At 37.6% G+C, this 12508-nt stretch overlaps 1 protein-coding gene across 1 annotated transcript in view; it reads left to right on the top strand.

The window, feature by feature from the left end:
• The window catches only part of LOC306646601 (uncharacterized protein), a 234870-nt gene that overhangs the window by 40725 nt on the left and 181637 nt on the right, over nucleotides 1–12508 (top strand). The gene's annotated exons all lie outside the window — the stretch shown is intronic.

The raw sequence follows: 12508 nt of genomic DNA on the forward strand, positions 1-12508 counted from the left end.
ACTATGTGAATTGAGTGGTGATATGGAATTTTTAAATGTTTTAATTAGTTATACATGAAAATGCATTTTGACACATATATAAGTGACATATAACTTCTCATTCTGATTGTACATGATGTAGAGTTACACTAGTTGTGTAATCATATATGCACATAGGGTAATAATGGCTGATTTATTACACTATTATTTCTACCCCCATACCTCCTCCCCTTCCTTACCTCCCCTTTTTCTAATCCAAAGTACCTCTGTTCTTTTCTGTCCCACACTCCCATGCTGAATTAGCATCCACATATTAGAGAAAACTTTCAGCCTTTGGTTCTTTGGAATTGGCTTATTTTGCTTAGCATAATATTCTCCAGTTCCATCCATTTATCAGCAAATGCCATAATTGCATTCTTCTTTATGGCTGAGTACTAAACCATTGTGTATATATACCACATTTTCTTTATCCATTCATTTGTTTAAGGGTATCCAGGTTGGTTGCATAGTTTAGCTCTTGTGAATTGAGCTAGTATAGACATTAATGTGCCTCTGTCACTGTAGTATGGTGAATAATCACATTTTAAAAGAGGTGCATCATATTTGCAGTCAGGGCCAATAAAGTGGTTTATAAATAATTTCTTAACTGAGTTGTTATGACGTATGGAAACAGTAAATAGTTTATGCACTTAAAAAAATCAAGCTTAGATTTCTGACATCATAGTTTAGTGGACAAAGGTTAGGGGTAGCAAGTGGCAAACCAGTTTATCCCAGTGTGTTAAAGATGTTATTTTGTATTTGAAACACAATCTATTTCTTTTTTTACACACAATTGTTTGAAAAGTCCTAAGCCACCTCACCAAGCCTAAAATAAGATGAGCAGTATAATTTATAACTGAGAAATATGGTTTTGGGGAATACATTGGCAATAAAGGAATAATGCCAAAGTGAATGCCATGCATCTTACGCCTCCTAAAGTTTTCTGAGGAACATTTGAGGAATAGTAATTTTGAAAGATTGGAGATGAGGAAAATGGACAACTAAGTATTCTCTAGAAATGTATCACTTGGCGCTTGTCTGTGACTAAAAATCTGAAGACATAAATTATGAGATGCTTTTAGAGTACCTTGTTCCACCATTAGAATGTATCCACTGATAAGCAGGTACAGTGTGTTGTTTGTTGCATTGCTGATGGAATGAAAATTATTATTTAATCCTCATAGAATTAGAGCCCTAAGAGACTAAAACAAGTGTGTTTATTTAGCCTGAAGCCCCAGTAGACTTTCAAATGCCAGAGGCCACAAAACTTCATTTATATGCTTAGTTGTATAGCATATTTATGATGTATAATAAAATTTTTTGAGTTCACAAATACAGATACCTTTCCTGGACACTGTGTAGATGCTGGCAAATGGGTAGATTTGGTCATGTGTGTCTTGGAAATATATGTGAATAAACAGATTTTTCTCTTTTTTCCCCCTCCTTTTCCTTCTTCCCTGGCAACAAGTAATAATATTATTGTAGTGGATTTGATTGGAGTCACTTTTCTAGAGGTGGATTGGGGAACATTTCCTCTCTTTCATAAAAATTTACCTTGGTATTTTAATTCAGATAGCAATTTTCAGTGGTGTACCTGTAGCTATCAAGCATGAGCAAATTTTTAAATTGTTGCCTTCCATTGTTACTGCACAACTTTTTCTCAGGATTTCTCTTCCCCATTTAACTAGGGCATCTCTTGTGGCCTGTGATTGCTTGAAGTACACTTCTCTCTGCCAGACAGTTGTGCTTTGCCTGGTCTGCCTCATCTCATCGTTTATCACTCAGAATTTCCACTTAAAATTAGAGTGCATTATTACTCACTTGAAAGAATAAATGTGACTCATTCTTCTGAATGTACTCCTTCCTCTCACTTTTTCCCCATATTATTTGACTTGAAACACTTAATGCCTGCTGGAGTTTTCAATGTAAGTTGCTCTTGTTCGTGGAGCATGGGATGAGGGTGGAGCACTCTAGGGCACTCACAAGTAGTTGCAGTGGACGTCTACTTGTGTTATACATCATATAGGAAATTGGTGTTAAATAGTATAGCAAATCCTTTTGTAACAGAAAAACCTTTCAGTATAAAATAACAATTTGTATTTTACAAATTAAAGTTTATAAAATACATAAGTTAGGTTTTGAGGTGATTGATTGCCACTCTGTTTCAGTAAGCTGGGTGATTTTGTCCCCTCTGGCTCTTAAAAGAATGGCTATTTCAAACTTAGACATAACTTAGTTTTGAGTTCTTAATTTGAATTCTGTGGATAAAATTTAGATCTCTGTGAAATTCAGTCACTGAGCTACATCCCCAGTCCTTGTTATTTTTTATTTATTTATTTATTTATTTTTGGTAAGTGGGAAAGGGAGTGGGTGTCACAATTAAAAGGTCAAAGATGAGAAAGCAAGACTGGACAGGCAGAACCTTAGATGATGGTGAAATGTTACAAATTCTAGGTCAACCCAACCATGAGGAGACTGTTATCAGAATCTTATGGCCAGTCTTTATTACCTATATCATGGCCAGTCATTAGCAGGGCATTATCCAGGAAGAGCTTGGTCTGATCTTAAATACTAAAGGTAACAGAGATTTTGGAGAATGTCTGCTAAATACACTCCTTGCCATGGAACAGAAAGCCTTTTCTTGAAGGAGATATGATTAGGACATCTTCATGCATTATGTATGTATTATTCTTTTTAAAGCTATTGTTCAGTACTTTTCTTCCTTTTTTTTAAAAAAAATGCATTTTAATAACTACATTGACGAAGTATATCCCTTAGTACTAAGACATAATGGTAACTTGTTATGTTACCTCTCCCAACTCTAAATTAACACTGATGCATTCACAATATTGAAGTATTACAGCCTTTTGGGAACATTGAAAAGTTTTCCATGTAATCCATGTTGATAGTTTACAAAAGTTAAGAATAAGACACCTGGTGGTTTTTTGATCTATTTTTTCAGTGCTTCTTTATCACATAATGTGATGCCATAATTGGTTACAGCGATTCTGATTGGGCTTAGGCTACCCATGGCACTGAACAAGTGGTTACAACACTTTGACACTGCACATCTTCACTGACAGATGTGCAGAATCATGAACACTGTTGATAGTTGCATTTGAGTATAATTTACTTTTGTGAAAGTCTTCTTTATTTTATTTTATGGGTTTAAAAATCTCTCCTGAAAAGGTTTCTAATTCTGACTGACAATGGAATCTTCAGTAAGAAAGGTTACAGATTTTATATCAGCCTTTCTAATTTGTACACTGGTGGAAGAGAGGTGAATGTTAGGGGTCTGGGCTTCACTGATGCTTATTGAAATGTATGTGGCTTTTCTTTTGGTGATTCAAGGGACCAATATATTATTTGTCATGAGATATTTCATGCACCTTAGAATAATATTTTAAGGCAGATTCAGCATTAGATTATTCCATTTTTTCTTCTCTTTTTTTTTTTCTAATTGTTAAGGCCTTGCTATGTAGCTCAGGCTGGTCTTGAACTGCTAGACTCATCCTCTTGCCTCAGTCTCCTAGTAGCTGGAACTACAGACCCATGTCACCTCTCCAGCTCCCACCCAACTGGTTTTGAATCTTGCTTTCATAGTGTAGTATAATGCATTTGTTAATGAAAGTATATATGAGATTTGAACAAAACATGAAACTCCCTCATTAAACAATAATATGAGAACAGTGTTGATAGTATATTATTATAGCAGTTAAGCATTTACTTCATTTATATTACTTTATTCATTATCTAAAACAATTTTATGAAAGAATCAAGGCAAGCATTAGATGCATTTTGTATAAGAAAGTTATGTTCATGTAAAGTTCAGTTAAAAAGAGCAGTCAATCTGAATGGAATACAGATCTGAGTCAAAAGTCATTGTTCTTTCTCCTGGGCCAACTGCTTCTCTGATTAAAAGAAATCTCATTATGTTTTATGTAAAGTACTTCTCTTTGATTTAAAATAATTTTCCTCTTATCTCCTGCTACCTTACTGTTGCCCCACAGCAGTTCACCTTATCTCACAATTTGTATAAAAGCCTTCTAAAGTATGTAGTTTTCTTTATTGAGACCATCTTTCATCATTTTGTATCTATTCTGTTCTGTAAGTATTTGAGCTGTAAATACTAACACTGTACTGTTGACTGTACACAAGAAGTGAGGAACTCTGTGGAGTTCATCATGCAAGTGTGCAACCGTGGCTTTATAACTACAGTTTTTCCTCTATAAAATGGGGGACATAATACCCAACTCACGAGGTCACTGTGAGAACTATATAATGAATATTGCTGAAGAATTGTTAAAGTAAGTTTTGAGAATGCAGATCTTATTTTCACTTGATATATTTTATCATCTCTGAAGTTTACAGAATGTAAAATTAAATTCACAGTTCTTGACCTTCGAGTATTTAGATATTTTTTATAAATTTAAGTTAAGTAAATAGTGATTCATGAACCAAAATTGTACATATTTGTAGGGAACTATGTGTGTTTCGATATGTTTCCATTGTATAATGCTTAAATCACAATAAATGTCTTATCTTTTCTAATATTCATGATTTCTTTCTGAATAAAGCATTCAAAATCCTTCCAATGTTTTTGAAATATATCTTCCATTTTTATCTATGGTCACCCTATCATGCAGAGAACTTATTGCTCCTAACTATAACTTTGTACACACTTTTTATCCTCTCCCCATTCTGCCCTCTTACCTTCCTTCTCTTCCTTAGCTTCTGGTAATAAATATTCTACTTTAGAGGTTTTCAAGATAGTGGCCTAGAGGGTGGCTGCATTTCATGTTGCTCCAGGACTCAGGATTCAAAAGAGGAGATATTGAAAGACTTGGGACCAACTCAAAGCAGCCGGGTGAGTCTCTCCCATTGGGGAGGCGTCCCGGATGGGGCGGTAGTCCCGGAACACAGGGAACTTTGTGAAGTAGAGCTGCCGTTGAGACACCCCTCCCCCCTCTGGAGCAGTGAACTCAGACAACTGGGAGCATCGTAGAGGAGGCCGCTCAGCACAGCGCTGGGACTCGGAGCAACCACTGGGGCTCCAGTGGTTGCCCACGGGAGGAGCAGCGAGGAGAGCTGTGTGGTCTCAGAACACCGGGGCTTGCCCTGAGGAGGAGGAGGAGGAGGAGTGTGGCCGCTTGGATTCGGAGTGACTACTCCAGAGCTACAGGCGGTTGCTAGAGGAGAAGCTGCGTGGCGAGCTGTTTGGACTTAGAGTGACCGCTTCTGAACACCTGGGCCTGCCCTGAGGATGAAGAGGAGGAGGAGCATGGCCACTTGGTTTCGGAGTGACTGCACCAGAGCTACAGGCGGTTGCCAGAGTAGGGGCTGCGTGGTGAGCTGTTTGGACTCAGACCACTTCTGAACACTAGGGCCGCCCGAAGGAGTAGGAGGAGGAGGAAGAGGAGCATGGCGGGTCGTTTGGACTCACAGTGACTGCATTAGAGCTCCAGGAGGCTGCTCAGAGGAGGAGGCGATTGGTGAGTTGTTTGGACTTAAAGTGACTGCTCCTGAACACAGGGGGGCTGCCTGGAGGAGAAGCGCGGTGGGTCGCTTGGTCTTGAGTGGCCGCACCAGAGCTCCGGGCAGTTGCAAAGAGGACGCGTGCAGCTGATCACGTGATTTCAGAGCCACTCAGAGCGACGACTCCTGAACACCTGGGGGGTTACCTGGAGGATGAGGAGGAAAGGGGAGGGTCATTTCGACTCAGAGTGATTGATCGCCCCGGGCTATAGGTGCTTGGTGGGAGGAGGAGGCACGCAGTGAGTTGCTTGGACTCCTAGTGACCGCACCGGAATACTGGGCAGCTGTCTGGAGGAAGAGATGTGTGGCGGGTCTCTGGGACTCAGAGCAATTGTACGGGGCCCCAGGTGGCTGCTCAGAGGAGGGGCCCCATAGCCAGGTGATTAGGTGCACAGCAGGGTCCCAGGATTGAGGAGGCTTCTTGCAGGAAGAGCCCCACAGAGACACGCTTAGGGGTGGAGCGAAGGTTCCAGGACTGCGGGCAGATTCTCTGAGGAGGGGCAGCCTAAGGAGATTCACCTGCGAAGGGTGAGGCTCCCAGGCCCAGGAGGTAGAGCCGGGCCCCAGGGAACTTTGAAGAGGAAGGCAGCCCAGCCCAGGCCGTAGTTGTAAATTGAGGGGAACCTCTAGGAGGGAACTGACCAGCGAGACCTCCCCACCGGGTGAATCTTCCCTGCCGGGTGAGGTTTCCCCACAAGGACGGTAAAACCAGAGACATAGGCCCAACAGGCCTTGCCTCAGCCCACAGCCTAGTTCCCCTTTGGATGACAATTGGTCAACAAGTGGAGGCACCACTGCCCACTAGCAGGGAATATACACCACCGGAAGGACACCACTCCTAGAGAGGCAGCTTCCTTGTGGAGCACCGCATTATCAACTTCCTCCAAGACTTCAGCCTACTGAAGGCTGAGAGGGGAAATATGTAGAAATCTTCAGGGACATTGTAAGTCAATAGAGGAAATCTGCAATATCTCAGTGGTCCACTGATACCTGAACAATATGAGAAAACAAGGAAAGAAAATGCTGCAAACAAATCTAGATGTTACAACAATAAAACCCAATGACAGCATGGCAGAAGAAATAACACAAAAGGAGTTCAGAATGTACATAATTAAAATGATCAGGGAAGCAAATGATGAGATGAAAGAGCAAATGCACGCACTGAATGATGAGATGAAAGAGCAAATGCAGGCATTGAATGATAGCACCAATCGACAGTTAAAACAGCAAATACAGGGAGCAAAAGATCATTTCAATAAAGAGTTATTGAAAAAAAAACAAACAGAAATCCTTGACATGAAAGAAACAATAAACCAAATTAAGAACTCCATAGAAAGCATATCCAGCAGGATAGAACACCTGGAAGACAGAACCTCAGACATTGAAGACAAAATATCTAACCTTGAAAACAAAGTTGAACAAACAGAGAAGATGGTAAGAAATCATGAACAGAATCTACAAGAACTATGGGATATCATTTAAAGGCCAAATTCAAGAATTAATGGGATTGAGGAAGGCTTAGAGAAACAAACAAAAGGAATGAACAATCTATTCAATGAAATAATATCAGAAAATTTCCCAAATCTGAAGAATGAAAGGGAAAATCAAATTCAAGAGGCTTATAGGACTCCAAATACACAAAATTACATCAGACCTACACCAAGGCACATTATAATGAAAATACCTAACAAACAAAATAAAGACAGAATTTTAAAGGCTGCAAGAGAGAAGAACCAAATTACATTCAGGGGGAAACCAATACGGATATCAGCAGATTTTTCAATCCAGACCCTAAAAGCTAGAAGGGCCTGGAACAATATTTTTCAAGCCCTGAAAGAAAATGGATGCCAACCAAGAATCTTATACCCAGCAAAACTTACCTTCAAATTTGACGATGAAATAAAATCCTTCCATGATAAACAAAAGCTAAAAGAATTTACAAAAAGAAGGATAGCATTACAGAACTTTCTCAGCAAAATATTCCATGAGGAAGAGATGAAAAACAAAGAAGCAAATCAGCTAAGGGAGGAATTATCCTAAAGGAATTGTCAAATAAAGGAGGAACCAATTTGTGTAAAACAAATAAATAAATAAAATTTAAAAAATGAACCAAATGACCGGGAAACCAAATCATATCTCAATAATAACCCTGAATGTCAATGGCCTGAATTCATCAATCAAAAGACATAGACAGGAAGATTGGATTAAAAAGAAAGATCCAACAATATGTTGCCTGCAAGAGACTCACCTCATAGAAAAAGATACCCATAGACTAAAGGTGAAAGGATGGGGAAAACCATACCATGCACATGGACTCAGCAAAAAAGCTGGAGTATCCATCCTCATTTCAGATAATGTGGACTTCAAGCCAAAGTTAGTCAGAAGGGATAAAGAAGGTCATTTCATACTGCTTATGGGAACCATAAATCAGCAAGATATAACAATCATAAACATCTATGCCCCAAACAGTGGCTCATCCATGTATGTCAAACAAATCCTTCTCAATTTCAGAAACCAAATAGACCATAACACAATAATACTAGGTGATTTTAGCATGCCTCTCTCACCACTGGACAGATCTTCCAGACAAAAATTGAACAAAGAAACCATAGATCTCAATAACACAATCAATAATTTAGACTTAACGGACATTTATAGAATATACCATCCAACCAAGAGCGAATACACTTTCTTCTCAGCAGCACATGGATCCTTCTCTAAAATAGACCATATATTATGCCACAAAGCTAATGTTAGCAAACACAAGAAGATAGAGACAGTACTATGTATTATATCAGATCATAATGGATTGAAGTTAGAAATAAATGAAAGAGTAAAACACAGAAACTATTCCAACATCTGGAGATTAAACAATATGCTATTATATGATGAATGGATAACAGGAGATATTAGGAAGGAAATTAAAAAATTCTTAGAGGTAAAGGAGAACAAAGAAACATCATATCAAAATCTCTGGGACACTGTGAAAGCAGTATTTAGAGGGAAATTTATTTCTTGGAGCGCATTTAATAAAACAAGTAAAACTCAACAAATAAACGACCTAAAACTACAGCTCAAAGCCCTAGAAAAAGAAGAACAGACCAGCACCAAAAGTAGTAGAAGACAGGAAATACTTAAACTCAGAGCTGAAATCAATGAAATTGAAACAAAAAAAAACAATACAAAAAATTGACAAATTAAATAGTTGGTTCTTCGAAAAAATAAACAAAATTGATAAAACTTTAACCACACTAACAAAGAGAAGACGAGAGAAAACCCAAATTACTAAAATTCGGAATGAACAAGGAAATATCACAACAGACAGGATTGAAATACAAAACATAATTAGAAGCTATTTTGAAAATCTATACACCAACAAAATAGAAAATTTCTAAGATATCAGCAGGTTTCTAGAGACATATGAATTGCCTAAACTGAACGAGGAGGACATTCACAGTTTAAATAGACCAATTTCAAGTAAAGAAATAGAAGAAGTCATCAAAAACCTACCATCCAAGAAAAGTCCAGGACCAGATGGGTTCTCAGCCGAGTTCTACAAAACCTTTAAAGAAGAGCTCATTCAAATACTTCTCAAAGTATTGCATAAAATAGCAGAGGAAGGAACCCTCCCAAACTCATTCTATGAAGCCAATATCACACTGATACCTAAACCAGACAGAGACTCATCAAGGAAAGAAAATTTCAGACCAATATCCTTAATGAACATCGATGCAAAAATTCTCAACAAAATTTTAGCAAATCGCATACAAAAACATATTAAAAAGGTAGTGCACCATGATCAAGTGGGTTTCATCCCAGGGATGCAAGGTTGGTTCAACATCAGGAAATCAATAAATGTAATTCACCATATCAACAGACTAAAGTTAAGAATCACATGATTATTTCAATAGATGCAGAAAAAGCATTTGATAAAATACAGCACCCCTTCATGCTCAAAACACTAGAAAAAATAGGGATAGTGGGAACATTCCTCAACATTGTAAAGGCCATTTATGCTAAGCCCATGGCTAATATCATTCTAAATGGTGAAAAACTGAAAGCATTGCCCCTAAAAACTGAAACAAGGCAGGGATGCCCTCTTTCACCACTTCCATAAAACATCGTTCTTGAGACTCTAGCCAGAGCAATGAGACAAACCAAAGAAATTAAAGGGATACGAATTGGAAAAGAAGAACTCAAACTATCCCTGTTTGCTGATGACATGATTATATATTTAGAGGAACCTGGAAATTCCACCAGAAAACTCTTAGAACGCATAAGTGAATTCAGTAAAGTAGCAGGTTAGAAGATCAGTGCTCATAAATCCAATGCATTTTTATACATAAGTGATGAATCTTCAGAAAGAAATTAGGAAAACTACCCCATTCACAATAGCCTCAAAAAAAATAAAATACTTGGGAATCAATCTCACAAAAGAGGTGAAAGACCTCTACAATGAGAACTATACAACACTAAAGAAAGAAATTAAAGAACACCTTGGAAGATGGAAAGATCTTCCATGTTCTTGGATAGGAAGAATTAATATTGTCAAAATGGCCATACTACCTAAAGTGCTATACAAATTCAATGCAATTCCAATTAAAATCCCAATGACATACTTTACAGAAATAGAGCAAGCAATTATGAAATTCATCTGGAAGAATAAGAAACTGAGAATAGCTAAAGCAATCCTTAGCAGGAAGAGTGAAACAGGGGGTATTGCAATACCAGATCTTCAACTCTACTACAAAGCAATAGTAACAAAAATGGCATGGTATTGGTACCAAAATAGAAATGTAGATCAATGGTACAGAATAGAGAACATGGACACAATCCCAAATAAATACAATTTTCTCATACTAGACAAAGGGGCCAAAAATATGCAATGGAGAAAAGATATCCTCTTCAACAAATGGTGCTGGGAGAATTGGAAATCCATATGCAACAGAGTGAAACTAAACCCATATCTCTCACCATGCACGAAACTAAACTCAAAATGGATTAAGGACCTTGGAATCAGATCAGAGACCCTGCAGATTATAGAAGAAAAAGTGGGTCCAGATCTTCAACATGTCGGCTTGGGATCAGACTTCTTTAACAGGATTCCCATAGCCCAAGAAATAAAAGCAAGAATCAATAACTGGGATAGATTCAAACTAAAAAGCTTTCTCTCAGCCAAGGAAACTATCAGTAATGCGAAGAAAGAGCCTACAGAGTGGGAGAATATCTTTGCCAATCATACTTCAGATAGAGCACTAATCTCCAGAATCTATAAAGAACTCAAAAAGCTCTACTCCAAGAATTCAAATAATTCCGTCGACAAATGGGCTAAGGAAATGAATAGACACTTCAGAGAAGAAGATCTACAAGCAATCAACAAACATATGGAAAAATGTTCAACGTCTCTAGTAATAAGAGAAATGCAAATCAAAACCACCCTAAGATTCCATCTCACCCCAATTAGAATGGCGATTATCAAGAATATGAGCAACAACAGGTGTTGGCGAGGATGTGGGGAGAAAGGTACACTCATACATTGCTGATGGGGTTGCAAATTAGTGCAGCCACTCTGGAAAGCAGTGTGGAGATTCCTTAGAAAACTTGGAATGGACCCTCCATTTGACCCAGCTATTCCACTCCTTGTTCTATACCCAAAGGACTTAAAATCAGCATACTACAGAGATACAGCCACATCAATGTTCACAGCTGCTCAATTCACAATAGCCAGACTGTGGAACCAACCTAGATGCCCTTCAGTTGATGAGTGGATAAAGAAACTGTGGTACATATATACAATGGAATATTACTCAGCTATAAAGAATGATGAAATTATGGCATTTGCAGGCAAATGGATGAAATTGGAGAATATCATGCTAAGTGAGATAAGCCAATCTCAAAAACCAAAGGACAAATGATCTCACTAATAAGTGGATACTGACACATAATGGGGGGAGGGAAGGGTTAGTGTTAGGGTTAGAGTTAGTGTTAGGGAGGGCAGCAAGTATGGAGCAAGGAAGCACTGTATAGAGGGAAATGAGGGGTGGGAGTGGTTGGGGAAAGGGAAAAAATGACAGAATGAATCAAACAACATTACTCTTTGTAAATTTATGATTACACAAATGGTATGCCTTTATGCCATGTACAAACAAAGAAACAACATGTATCCCATTTGTTTACAATAAAAAAATGGATGCAAATACCTTTAATTAACATGATTTTAAAATGTTTAATTTAAATTGGGTAAACAAATGAAGGTAAAATGTGTTTAAAATTACTTAAGTCAAGCCTGTATAGGTGTTCATACTAATAAAATGTTGATGTTTATAAAATGTCTAACCATTATTTCTATGATTTTTCTTCAACAGAAAATAGATGGCAAATACTGTTTAATACAATTGTCTGATATTTGGTTGTTGAAGTAAAATGAGTAGATTTGACACATATGAGATTACTCCAATGTGTTTGTTAGAGACATCTGATTAAGTTACACAATTAAAATACTAACTTAAATAACATTGAGTACTCTTAACTCTTTAAATTCTATGGGGTACCCTGGTAAATAAAAAGGGTTTATAATTGCTTTGTGTCATTACTGAAAAAAGGTTACTAGGAAGTAAGTCCTAACAGGTACAATTTTATGTACAAAGTGGATCAAAGGTTCAACTGTGTTTCAATTAGAGTACTATAAAAAATATTTTATCTTATTAACATGGAGTAGTTCATCTACATTAAAATATTTCATGAGTTTTTTTTCAAAATGTGAATGAAAAGGTGTCAACTGATAGGAAAGACAGTAAGAGGTTTTAAATATGGAAACATATTTAGTAGAAGGAAAAATTGTTTCTGGGCAAGAAAGTCTCTGTGTGATGAAATACATGAAGGTCTAAGTATGTGCTAAGAAAGAATGTGTGTAAGTAAAGGGCAAATTTCAACAAGTTTGTGTGTAAGTAAGTTG

The sequence above is a fragment of the Sciurus vulgaris genome, assembly GCF_902686455.1.
Source record: "Sciurus vulgaris genome assembly, chromosome: 16".
Classification (NCBI taxonomy): Eukaryota; Metazoa; Chordata; class Mammalia; order Rodentia; family Sciuridae; genus Sciurus; species Sciurus vulgaris.